The 13,411-nt window shown below is 42.1% G+C and overlaps 1 long non-coding RNA gene across 1 annotated transcript in view; it reads left to right on the top strand.

The window, feature by feature from the left end:
• The window catches only part of LOC142829175 (uncharacterized), a 59,817-nt gene extending 55,700 nt beyond the window's left edge, over positions 1 to 4,117 (top strand). Inside the window, exon 3 of the long non-coding RNA XR_012903564.1 lies at positions 3,754 to 4,117. This is a non-coding gene — a long non-coding RNA (uncharacterized LOC142829175). The remainder of the gene's footprint in view (positions 1 to 3,753) is intronic.
• Positions 4,118 to 13,411: the final 9,294 nt, after the last annotated feature.

Raw genomic sequence — 13,411 nt, 5'->3', positions numbered from 1 at the left:
AAGGTTCTCAGCACCTTACAACATTCAATTCTTTGTGACTACATCTGCAATATATATAATTATAGATACATGTTCATCAGCTGAGAACTTGAATCAGTATCTTTCATATTCCTTAAAAATATGCAACCATTACTAGATAATGGTTACTTCAAATAGCACATGTTTTAATATACACATTGTAGGTGAATGCTCTGTTATGCTGGTGCAGCCCCACTGAAGTCAGATTTCTTATTTAAATCCCTCCCATAAAATTCACTTTTTTTTCTGGAAGGCACAGAACCACTACTAGCCTAGACAAGGGAAAGACATTCTCCACCCCAACATTATGCTGAAGGAGAAGCCAAGAGTAAGAAAATAGAACAATAACCTAACAGAAATACGTAGCATTCAATGTTCATATTTCTGCTGTCTCCCTCAGTGTGTCTGGTTTTATCTCTATCAGTAAAGTCATTGGGGCAGAGGCCGTAGTTTACACAGCACCACACACATTGTCAGTGCCTAGTCCATTATAAATGGAAATAAATAAAAGTGGGATGGGATTAGCAGAACAGATACAAAACTCTGGCAACATGTGGATTATGGCCACTGCATTCCAATTATAATTTGGGCATCTCAAAGTTCAATAATTTTAGCATCTGAGGTGTTTGTTTGAGCCACCGTAAACAGAGAGAACTCAGCTGCAAAATCTGGATCTGAGTTTGAATAATAATAATGATAAATAAAGACCTCAAAGTTCAGGGAAAATAAGAGTTCAGATTTGGGATCTCTTTCTAAAATATTAATGTAGCTTAGGTTCAATCAAAGCAAAACAGGTAGACTGCATACAAATATGCTTCTAAATCTAAGGAGCTTCATTTGTTTTACTTCCGGTACCCAACTTCAAACATTTTTCACTTTGATGTCTGTACCTCAATACCCACATATGTAACATGAGAATAATAATTCTTTTCCGCAGCCCCTACTTCGCAGAGACTTTGAAGAATAAGTATTAATAACTTTGCACAGGGGTTTGAAATATGTCTGACTTCATAGAGGGCATCTCAAAACTTCACTCTGGCTCTGGGGTTGTATGTGATAAGCATGAAGGAAAGATTACTTCCATGTAGGGCTGTCAAGCGATTAAAAAAAAGTAATCACATTTAATCATGTGCACTTCCCCTTTGAAACACTGCAACGACGTTTCAAAGGGGCTGCACTGCAGAAGCCCAGGATCAGCTGGAGTCCTCAGCTGACCCCAGGCTCAGTGCAGCGGCAGCATTTCAAAGGGGCGGCACCACGGGAGCCCAGGATCAACTAGGCACTCCAGTTGATCCCCGGCTCCTAATGTGCTGCCCCTTTGAAGTGTCAGAGTGGCACTTCAAATGGGAAGCACTGAACAGAACCTGGGATCAGCTGGAGTGCCCAGCTGATCCCCAGCTCCACATTGTGCTGCCCCCTTTGAAGCGCCGGACCGATACTTCAAAGGGGCAGCGCTGCACAGAGCCTGGGGTAGCTGGAAACTCCAGCTGATCTCAGGATCCTAATGCACTGCCCGTTTGAAGCACTGAAGCGGCACTTCAAAGGGGCAGCGCAGTATTAATGCCTGCAATTAACACGTTAAAAAAATTTACACATTAATCCTTCCCTGCGTTAATCGCAAGCGTTAACGCACATCAATTAACAGCCCTACTTTTATGTTAGCTCTTCAAGGAAGGTAGATGTGTTTGTATCACAGCCCTTCAAATGCTCAGTAACCCTAAGCATCCATTAAAGTTAACGACCATATTCCTCCCTTAGCTAGAGCTGGTTAAACTTGTTATTCATTGGGAATAGTGTATTTAACAAATGTTGACATGTTTCATTAAATAATTTATTTAATACATTTAGTTTACATTATTTGATCTGCAAGTAATAGTCAACAAATCATTGCTGAGAGATTGTTCCCTATCAAATTATTTACAAATACCCGTTTCCATCATTTGACAAGCTCTGCATTTGGCTTGCTGTTTTGCCATCTTACAGAGTACACATGCCTGGAAATGGATATATTTACATACCACACTGCTCATGAAAGACACCTGTCTTCGGTATTTCAGTCATCCCATAATTATAATAAATCACACCATGAGCCAGACCCTCAGATGCTGTAAAGTGGCATAGTTCCACTGAAATTCATGCTGGCTGAAAGCAGCTGAAAAACCTAGCCCCATATGCTCGTATCATGTAATAGTTCCAATTTTTGTTCTCGTTGGAGTATACTTTGACAACTTTAGACATTTGCGTGAGGAAATTTTGGCCCAAGTGACTTCTCACGGCCACACAGCAAGGCAGTCACTATGTTAAGTTCTCCTCCCCCGCCCCCTTTTTTTAAGTAAAGGACTAGCTGAAAGCCAGTTTGAACCACTGGAATATTCAAAGCATAAGCCTAAATTATGCTGTGTGCTTTCCCCTTTTTCTAGCTAGTCCTCTTTAGCCTAATGAAGCTGCACATTTCATTCCCACCATATACCCTGTTAGGCTATATCTCCTTTGATGGAAAGCAGGGTTGGCTACTTGTGACCAAGAGAAAACAGAGGTTAAATGAGTTACTGAGCTTTTCACATACTTATCAAGAAAAGTGTAAAGTCCATATAAATGGTAAATAACATTTAATTAAATTCCCCCCTCTCCCCTCCCCATCGCAATTTCCCAGGCAAAGGCAAAAAGAAAATCATCATTTCAGTCACGTGCTGTCATGTATGGCTAAACACCAAACCAACCGGATTTATTAACTTCATATCTAACAGCCAGGAGTTTGTGTCAGACCCACCACAGTACTAATAGATCTCCTACTGGGCCACAAACACTAGTACAAATGGCAGGGCCGAGAGCACAATCACAGCATGAATGGGCCTAAATTAGCCAGTGCCTAATAACCAGTTTACTAACACCTGTATTAGTACTGTATCACTGTGGGGAGGACTGCTGTTAGACAAACCATAATCCCATAAGCTTGTCATTTGCATATCCCTCATTAGCTGATTAAAACCTGAAGGAGGCAGGTTTTTGCAGCTGGTGGGTCCATTCCAGCACTCAGTCTGCCTGGGTGGCTTGATAATGAAGTAATGTTGGTGAATGTGAGGTTTATATGTATGGAAGGGATTAAGAGTATTAGAATTTGTGTGAACCGATGTTGCCATATTCTCTCTACTGGATCACAGTAATTGGATGGGAGGAGCAAGAGTGGATCCATTAGTTTTGTCTGTTTGCTCAGGAGCTGGGTGCTAGAGATTCAATTTTGCTTCCTTTTGCTCCTTTGCTTTTGTGAAGCATGTCTGCTTTGTCTAGGCTAGCTCTTAGCACCTCTGTACACTACCCAAACTAAGGCAATTCAGCTACAAAGAAGAAACGCTGAAGAATGTGAAGACAGCCAGTATAAAATGCAGCCTAGCCTCAAGTACTACTTGAAGGCAGCACAATCCTGCCTAGTCCAATCCTGGGATAGAAAGCAAGAGATAATTGAAATCTATAAACACCTCTGGAGCCTTTTTATTATTTTATTGGTTTTCCACATTTGAGCTTAACAAACCTCAGCATCAAAGAAGCCGTGAGCTCCTTACAAGGAAACTGAATAGTTTTAAATTTTGGTGACTTAAAAGGCAATTGTTGCAAGTATTTGTTGGGCTTGCATACCTTTAATGCAAAAAAAAAATCTATTTCCTATGTTATTTGTACAGCTGGAGTAATCACTCTGTGAGTGATGATGTAAAAAATGTAACATTATCTTTCCCATAGACTCACCAATGCATCTCCAGTAAGGTCATTTAGAAAACACACAAAGCAGTTTGGAAAACCTTGAAGCCAAACATTGTCTGGCAGAGTATGGAACAGTACATGGCACCCACTGCACATTCAGCAGAACCACAGTGTTTTCAGAACAAGGAGATGGTCGACATTTCAACATGGCCACATAATTTCCATCAGCAATTTGGCGAACACAGCCCTTCTGTTGCCTTATGGCTGAAAACTGGAGGAAAGGTTATTCAAATGAAATTGCGATGAGAACCAAAAAAGAGGGTTTAACTGAAAATTATAATGTCAGCCAAATAATCCACTTTGATTTTGCTCATTATCCCTAAACACAAAATGTCTCCTACAATCTCACTATGTTTAGGCCAATAAAATTAATATTTGCAATGTCTCTTTATTTGGTGTTTTTACTCTAGTTTAAGGACATTGCTTGTAATGCAGATTGAAACTTTCTTAACAGAGATTCTCTTGTCCAGCGACATCCATGGTCCAGCAGGACCATGGATGTTCCAGAACCAGAAAGTCCCACTAGAGAGCTAGCACCTGGGAGCCCGGCAGGCTGGCAGGGCAGCGGGAACCCGGCATGCAGCATCAGGGCTTCCCAGCTGGGCAGGGGGAGCCCCACATGCAGTAGTGGGACTGCCCAGTAGGGGAGTAGGAGCCTGGTGCATGGTGGCGATGGGGCTGCCGGGCACGGCAGCTAGAGCACAGTGCATGGAGGCACTACGGCGAGAGCCCAGTGTGCATGGAAGCAGAGGGGGTTGCCGGGCATTGCAGTGGGGGCTGACAGAGCAGTGGGAGCCAGCAAAGGGGGGAGCTAGCGGGGAGGCCAGCAATTGGGCTAGGGCTGGAGGAGGGCTGGTGTCAACGGGGCCAGAAATGACCACTCCCGAGCCAGCAAAATCCCTGATCCTGGATGGTGCCAGACTAGGGAGGTCCAACCACTGTTGGAGAGAGTGATAAAAACAGCCAGTCCTAATCAGATATACAAAAATTAATACAGTCAATCAGCACCAACAAATAATTTAAGGCTCATTGTCAAGATAAAAACCATGACCTTGATAATTGACTTTTTAATCATTTACATTGAGACCACTGTGTCTCTCTCAGATGATACAATGTAACCGGCCTGGTTTATTTGAGCTTCTGTGTCTGCTCAGTTTTGCTTTCTAGTTCTCATGCACTTGCACAGAGTTGCAGTTGTTTGGGATCCAGTACTACAGGGGAGTATTTCAATTAGAGATAGTATTTACCTAACACCTACATCAAAAGTCAAGAGTTGAACATTATGAGCCCAATTCAACTTTTCCTAAGACCTGTCCTGAAAGCAGCTAGGTGCAGGGAGAAGGGGGATGATGAAGAGCACCTCATCTATCCCAGGCCTGTGGGGGCATGCTTCAGCCCCCACTGCACCTGGAACAGATGAATGGCTCTCTTGACAAATGTCCAGGTACCCTTTGCCTCTCAAAGCCACTGGGGAAGCCAGGAATAGTTAGAGGATAGCACCTCTCTGACCTCAGCTTTGTACCCTTGAGAACTTCTCCAATACAAATCCTGTGCCAGTGGTTTCTGTGGGAGGTGGCCTAGAGCTGGCCCTGCTGGCTTTACTGTATCCATAGACTCCTCCAATGTCCCAGAGGGCCAGATCCACCAGAGTTACCATCTCTGCTAAGGTGGGATTGCAACCCTGTGACATATCGGCGCCATATCCCTATAATGAGCACAATGTAATGTTTTAATCTGATCACTACTGACTGGAGTGGTTTGGAATCCAGATCCAAACGTGAACTTTCCCAAAGCTCAGATGTTTGGATTAAGTGTTCAGATTTGTCCGTTTACCTATATATACTGTAAGTTTGTGCAGGGCTTTCCTTCTGCAAGGCTCCAGTTTCAATTTGAAAAAAAAAAAAAAAAAAAACCCCAAAACTGTTTCACTGACATGAAAAGAAAGACCTGTAACATCTGTTTGAATTAATGTTTCCAAATTAATTTTTTTTTGCATAAAACTTAATTTGATGGTTAAACTACCTTAAAATGCCTTTGAATCCTACACAAGGTACCAGAGACAAATCACCGTCACCATAGCTCCCTTTCATTTAGCAAGGTCTGGCTGCCACTGGGAGCAATCAGTTCCCTCATTTTTGTTTCATCCATCCTCCCACTGTAGTTAACAAAAACCTCCAGCTGTGTTGTATCTGATCCTGCGTCCAAATTGGAGGAGTTTCAGAAAATTACAGGCAACGCCAACAACATGTACAATAAATCACTTCTCTTCCAAGACCCTAGGACTCTCCATTTCCGTTTTTCTACAGGATTTGAGCAGACTGCAGTGGGGCAGATCCTTCAGACACATCCATGCAGCAGCTCTAACAATGCCAGCCTTGTCTCTGGGAAAATACTACATACATCAGACTAACATTACTTCCATATTCTCAGAAATCAGATCACTATTCTGCTGCATGGATGATTAATGAAGCCATGAGGGCAGCCAAACGACTCTGTAGAGGTTAAGACAAATTTGAATTGTGTGATACTTTCATAAATCATTTTCAACAAGGACAAGTAACATCAAGATGGAACTTTACTAGGGTACGTCTACAATGCGGCGCTATTTTGGAATATTTCTGTTATCCCAAAGTAGATATTCCACATCTTTTAAGCAAGACTGTTATTTCAAAATATAACAGGTTCGCTATTCCAACATCCCTGTAAACCTCATTCCAAAATTTGGTGCTGTGTTGACAGCGCCAAATTTCAAAATAAGCTATTTTGAAATGAACTCAAAATAAGCTACGCAATTTGCGTAGCTCAAGTTGTGTAGTTTATTTCAAGCACCAGGTGCAGTGTAAACGCATTTTTAGTGAACACATTAGATGCCCAACAGTGATCTGTTTATGTTTGTTTGTGCCTTATCATACACATCTCAGGCAGCCCAGTAGTTTCCTTTGCTATATTTGGCTTATTCAATAGCTGGGAAACTAGTTTTCTGAGAAGATTCCTTTAACTTCTGTTCCTACTTTAGGCCCAGTCCTGCTGTTTTACTCACTTGAGTATCCTCGCTCATAAAATCTGTCTCACTGACTTCAGGGTCATATGGGTAAATGAAGATAAGTTGTTCATTTAAGTTGGCCAATACCCCAATTTTCTAGAAATGCCTTGTAAATATATTTTTTGACTAGCACCTCTATTAATTAACAATCACAGGCAGTTTGTCTAGCCAACCCTTCCCTGTGCATTGATAACAGACAGCTTAGACAATAATATACTGCAAAATAAAATCAGTGCTTGGAGATGTTTTTAAATAAAAAGGTTTCTATAAAAATATAGCTACATGGTCCCTAAAATTCTGAGAGAGGATGTTCAAGGGAGCTGCGACAGCACAGGAAAAATATCAGCCTCGTCCTCCTGTAAACTGTATCATACATTCCAGTTTGGTTAACTACTCTGGTTGGATTGAATAAGGGCAATTTCAGCAATAAGTACATCCATCGTTTTAAGACAAAAGGGATATTTCATTTGTACTGCACCCTCATTGAAACTCCATTCACATGACAGTCCTTGCTTCTTGTAGGCACGAGTGTTCTATTTTTCTTCCTGCATCATATGCGTAATATGAACCATTGCTCACGAGTAAAAGATTCATAATATAGGCTGGCCTACATAATTGTTTTTTAATGAATATGTCCTGAAGAGCTTCAAACACATGCCCAAGCCAGCAGTCCTTACTAGGCAACATAAATTAAAAAGCCCTTGATTTTAACTGAAGATTTACCTAAGTACCGACTGCAGGAACAGGCCCAAAAGATGTAGTTTTATTTCATAACACAGTTACCTCCATTAACCAGCTTGGAAATAAATCAAAATGGTTTACTGCCTTACTAACATGGCATTTTACAGTTGGAAATATTTTTCATTTTATCAACACAAGGCAGTAAAGGGGATCAAATGTTTGTTATATCTCTGTTTCTACTCCACTTCCCTTCACCTTTTTATCCTATAGTCTATATGATAGAAAATGTATTTGCCAGTAATTTTGTGTCATGAGGAAGTATCATCGCAATGGGCGCCATTGCCTGCATAACAGATCTCTTTTATGGGCAGTGATTTTTAAAAAGCACTAATACAGGCAATCGTGCCAGGAACTTCAGCCAGGAGTTTGTTTATGAATATTCAGGGAGTCAATGTAATTCCTGTTGAGTTTGTTGGGATCAAGAATAGGCACTAGAAGGAAGTTTTTCCAACTTTTAGCCTAATTCCACATTGTCGAAGGCTCGTTTTTGTTGGTCATATTCTTGAAATTAGTAAATGGATATGCCCTAGGCAATGATAGTGCACCTCAGGGTAGCTCCCACAAATGTTTGCCTATCATTGTACTATCTGAGCTCCTAAATGGCTTGCTACTGATCCTGTGAAGTGCTGAGCACACTAAATGCCACTGATTTTCCCATGAGTATCCCATATATGTTACTGCCACAAATATATTACAGCGAAAAGGATCCAGTTTTCCCCACTTTAACACAATGGCACTTACCCCATTGGGGGATCATGCCTCTTAGAGCTTAATCCTGAAAGGTGTTCAGTGTCTTCCAGAGTCAGGCCCTGTACCTGCCAGGTGGCTCTAGAGTAGATTATAATCATTACTGCTATTAACAAACATGTATGTCACTCATAGGATGCTTCTCACCAAGCAGGCTGATGAAATACTGAAAAAGATCCAGGCTCTACTAAAGGGATATCAATAAACTTTAAGAGAAAGCTGCCAAACGAATCATGCTCTAGCAGCAGCACTGTGGTGAATACCAGAGAATATAATAATGCTCCCAGTTGTTTGTTTGAATCATTTTATGACGCTGCATGCACATTAAGCTGATGTACCAACACTAATGTACCATGCCTTTTTTGGAGCTAGAATTATAAAATACCTCATAAAATTAAACAGCTTTATTGCCAGCTCTATGAATGATAATCTCACAGATGTAAATCATTAAGCATGGAATTTATTAAGGTAATTAAAGTGGGTTATGTTGCGGTGGTGGGTAGACTCCGTGCTTTTGCACAATGCAATCAGCAGTTGCCTGCTGCTGAAGTTGCTCAGCACGTCACAGGATTAGGACCCGATAAAACAGGCAAAGCAGCTTTTCTACAGCACAGCACATACTTGTGCTGTGGGAATGGGACATTTTGCTGCTCCTCATACTTATCACACACCAACTTCCCAACACTGATGCTGATCTGAGAGATCAAAAAAATCTCCATTGGCATGTACATGCTGCCACACAACTTGATTCTAGAGCAAAAGAAGAGACTAAAAATGAAAGAGCCTAGAAATGCTCTTTCCCCCTCCCAGTAACTATGTCACAGGAACTCTGGGGGCCAAGCATTTGTCAGCCAGACAGTGTGAAAGCATCCTGGCCTTAAAAATAGCAGGACCTAAATTTTACCCCAGATCACTTTTTCTTGTGAATAAAGATAATGACTAGGTGGCTGAAGGGGAAAGTTTAGATATGCAGATGAAAGCAGGATGAAGGGCCTCAGAGGGGGGACTGCTGGGTGAAGAAAATGGACAGTGGAAGCATATGACTCAGAGAACCAGGCAGAGGAAAAGATGGGTCAGTGAAGGAAAAATAGAGCTCAAGAACAGGTATGTGGAGCTGGAGAATGAAGAAGGGGCACAGCAGGTAGATAATGAAGATGGAAGGGTGAGGAAGAAGAGAAGAGTGGCTAGTCCCATAGATAAAGGGGAAGACTTAATGGAGACAACAACAATAATGAGCATTAGGAGGATACAAGATGGGTTAAAGAGGATTACAAGGGAAAATAGGAATGGCAAGGACTTGCAGCCAGAGGAAGCTAGAGATAGACCAGAGAATTTCACTGTCACTAGGAAAAGGCAGGTCTATGTGATTGGGGACTCCTTATTGAGAAGAATAGATAGGCCTGTAACCAGAGCTGATCCAGAGAATAGAAGGGTGTGCTGTCTGCCAGGTGCTAAGATACGAGATGTGGAACTGAGGTTGAAGAGGATTATTAAGGGAGCAGGAAGGAATCCATTGATCATCCTTCATGTAGGAACAAATGATACGGCTAGATTCTTGCTGGAATGAATTAAGGGAGACTATGCTAGGCTGGGGAGGATGCTCAAGGAAATTGAGGCTCAGGTGATCTTTAGTGGGATTCTGCCTGTTCCTAGAGAAGGGCAACTAAGATGTGACAGGATTATGATGATCAATAGATGGCTTAGGCAGTGGTGCTATAAGGAGGGCTTTGGGATGTATGGTCACTGGGAGGCATTTATGGACAGAGGATTGTTCTCTAGGGATGGACTTCACCTAAGTAGGGAGGGAAATAGACTTCTAGGATGGAGGCTGGCTCAACTGATTAAGAGAGCTTTAAACTAGGAATTTGGGGGAGATGGTTGGGAGATGCCCAGGTAATGTCTAGGCCAGATTTTAACACTGAGAGGGAGGAAAACAAAGTAAGAAAGGATATAGCTGGGGATAGGAGAATGAACATGAGGAAGGGTGGGGTGGATACTAGTCTAATAGGTCATATTGGAGGTATAACGTCCGTGCCAAATTGGGTAAAGAATGTGAATGAGGCCAAACAGCAAAAATTAAGATGTTTGTACACCAATGCGAGGAGCCTAGGTAACAAAAAGGAGGAACTAGAGCTATTGGTCCAGGAAGTGAAACCAGATAATATAGGAATAACAGAAACATGGTGGAATACTAGGCATGACTGGGGTACAGGTATTGAAGGGTATGTGCTGTTTAGGAAAGACAGAAATAAGGGTAAAGGTGGTGGAGTCACATTGTATATCAAAGATGAGGTAGATTGTAAAGAAATAAGTGATGGAATGGAAAAGACAGAGTCTGTTTGGGCAAAAATCACATTGGGGAAGAAAACTATCAGATCCTCCCCTGGGATAGTGCTTGGGGTGTATTATAGACCACCAGGATCCAATTTGGATATGGATAGAGACCTCTTTAATGTTTTTAATGAAGTAAATACTCATGGAAACTGCATAATCATGGGAGATTTCAACTTTCCAGATATAGACTGGAGAACAAGTGCTAGTAATAATAATAGGGCTCAGATTTTCCTAGATGTGATAGCTGATGAATTCCTTCATCAAGTAGTTGCTGAACCAACAAGGGGGGATGCTATTTTAGATTTGGTTTTGGTGAGTAGCAAGGACCTCATAGATGAAATGGTTGTAGGAGACAACCTTGGCTCGAGTGATCATGAGCTAATTCAGTTCAAATTAAATGGAAGGATAAACAAAAATAAATCTGAGACTAGGGTTTTTGATTTCAAAAGGGATAACTTTAATAAATTAAGGAAATTAGTTAGGGAAGTTGATTGGACTAAAGAAATTATGGATCTTAAAGTGGAGGAGTCCTGGAATTATTTTAAGTTAAAGTTGCAGAAGCTGTCAGAAGCCTGTATCCCTAGAAAAGGGAAAAAATTTATAGGCAGGTGTGTTAGACCAAGCTGGATGAGCAAGCATCTCAGAGAGGTGATTAAAAAAAAAGAAAGCATATAAGGAGTGGAAAATGGAAGGAATCAGTAAAGAAAGCTACGTTATTGAGGTTAGAGCATGTAGGGACAAAGTGAGAAAGGCTAAAAGTCAGGTAGAGTTGGACCTTGCAAAGGGAATTAAAACCAATAGTAAAAGGTTTTATAGCCATATAAATAGGGGAAAAAAAACAAAAAAAGAAGAAGCAGGACCGCTAATTACTAAGGATGGAGTGGAGGTTAAGGATAATCTAGGAATGGCCCAATATTTGAACAAATACTTTGCTTCAGTCTTTAATAAGGCTAATGAAGAGCTTAGGGATAATGGTAACTTAACAAATGGGACTAAAGCTATGGAGGTAGATATTACCATATCCGAGGTAAAAGCCAAACTTGAACAGCTTAATGGGAGTAAATCGGGGGGCCCAGATAATCTTCATCCAAGAATATTAAAGGAACTGGCACATGAACTTGCAAGTCCATTCGCAAATTTTTTTAATAAATCTCTAAACTCAGGGGTTGTACCATTTGACTGGAGAATTGCTAATACAGTTCCGATTTTTAAGAAAGGGAAAAAAAGCGACCTGGGTAACTATAGGCCTGTTATTTTGACATCTGTAGTATATAAGATCCTGGAAAAAATTATGAAGGAGAAAGTAGTTAGAGATATTGAGGCTAATGGCAATTGGGACAAATTACAACATGGTTTTACAAAAGGTAGATCGTGCCAAACCAATCTGATCTCCTTTTTTGAGAAAGTAACAGATTTTTTAGATAAAGGAAATGCAGTGGATCTAATCTACCTCGACTTTAGTAAGGCATTTGATACAGTACCACATGGGGAATTATTGGTTAAATTGGGAAAGATAGGGATTAATATGAAAGTTGAGAGGTAGATAAGCAACTGGTTAAAGGGGAGACTACAGCGGGTCATATTGAAAGGTGAACTGTTGGGTTGGAGGAAGGTTACTAGCGGAGTTCCTCAGGGATCAGTTTTGGGGCCAATTTTATTTAATCTTTTTATTGCTGATCTTGGCACCAAAAGTGGAAGTGTCCTAATAAAATTTGCGGATGACACAAAGTTGGGAGCTATAGCCAATTCAGAAAAGGATCAGGATATCATACAGGAAGATCTGAATGATCTTGTAAATTGGAGTGATAGCAATAGGATGAAATTTAATAGTGAGAAGTGTAAGGTTATGCATTTAGGGATTAATAACAAGAAATTTAGTTATAAGCTGGGGACATATCAGTTGGAAGTAACGGAGGAGGAGAAGGACCTCGGAGTCCTGGTTGATTATAGAATGACTATGAGCCGCCATTGTGACATGGCCGTGAAAAAGGCTAATACGATCTTGGGATGTATTAGGCGAGGTATTTCCAGTAGGGATAAGGAGGTGTTAGTGCCATTATACAAGGCATTGGTGAGACCCCGTTTGGAATACTGTGTGCAGGTCTGGTCTCCCATGTTTAAGAAGGATGAATTCAAACTGGAACATGTACAAAGAAGGGCCACTAGGATGATCCGAGGAATGGAAAACCTGTCTTATGAAAGGAGACTCAAGGAGCTTGGCTTGTTTACTTTAACCAAAAGAAGGCTGAGGCCATTTTGAAGAGGGCAAAGGAGCCGTGGGTGGCCATGTGCCTGGTCGGGCCCCTGTTGGGGCTGTACAGGTGCCTGCGGCTCGTGCTGCAGGCCGGTGCCCTGGTGTTCATGGACCAGGAGGCAGAGATCGCCTTGGACTCCCTCACCAGGGAGGCCGTGGCAACCGTGTGGCATCAGCACCCGACCATAGACAGGCCTGTCTGGAGTTTGGAGAGAAGCACCGACTGGTGGGACCGGGTGGTCCTCGGACTATGGGACGACCACCAGTGGATCCGGAATTTCCAGATGAGAAAGCGGACCTTCCTGCAGCTGTGCACCTGGCTCACCCCCACGCTGCAGAGAGCCACCACCCGGCTGCGGGCACCCATCCCCGTGAAGAAGAGGGTAGCCATCACGCTCTGGAAGCTGGCCACACCGGACAGCTACCACTCGGTGGCCCAGCAGTTCGGGGTGGGAAGATCAACCGTCGGAGTGATCGTCGTGGAGGTAAGTCCCAGGGGGAGTGGGATGGGGGGAGGG

This window comes from Pelodiscus sinensis, chromosome 4 (assembly GCF_049634645.1).
Source record: "Pelodiscus sinensis isolate JC-2024 chromosome 4, ASM4963464v1, whole genome shotgun sequence".
NCBI lineage: Eukaryota > Metazoa > Chordata > Testudines > Trionychidae > Pelodiscus > Pelodiscus sinensis.
The sequence above is the reverse complement of the archived record's forward strand: the minus strand, read 5'-3'. Positions and strand labels throughout refer to the sequence as shown.